We start from the raw sequence: 397 nt of genomic DNA on the forward strand, positions 1-397 counted from the left end.
GTGAGCATATCTCTTCGTATATTTAAACATCAATAATAATTTAATACTAAAGAATATAAACAGACAAAAGTAATTCAAAGCAAACAACCACAAAGAATACTACCCAAAGAAGCAGTCGAACACTTAATTTGCTCACCGCACCATCACCGAAGCGCTTACGTTATTCATATTTCCGGGTTGAATATTAAATATTCAAAAATATATACTCTGCGTATTTCATGCTTGTGTATTCCAGAGGGATTTTGTTCGCCTACACGATGAGAGCCGGATTTGCTCGCTAGATTTACCCAGCGTTTGATAAAATGGTCAGTGGTTTTATTGCTGGGATAACGAGAATCTTCCTTTGTATTGTATCGCTGTTAGAGGACCCGGTTATAGGAGAGTGTTATAGTTTGCT

This window comes from Penaeus monodon, chromosome 27 (assembly GCF_015228065.2).
Source record: "Penaeus monodon isolate SGIC_2016 chromosome 27, NSTDA_Pmon_1, whole genome shotgun sequence".
Classification (NCBI taxonomy): domain Eukaryota; kingdom Metazoa; phylum Arthropoda; class Malacostraca; order Decapoda; family Penaeidae; genus Penaeus; species Penaeus monodon.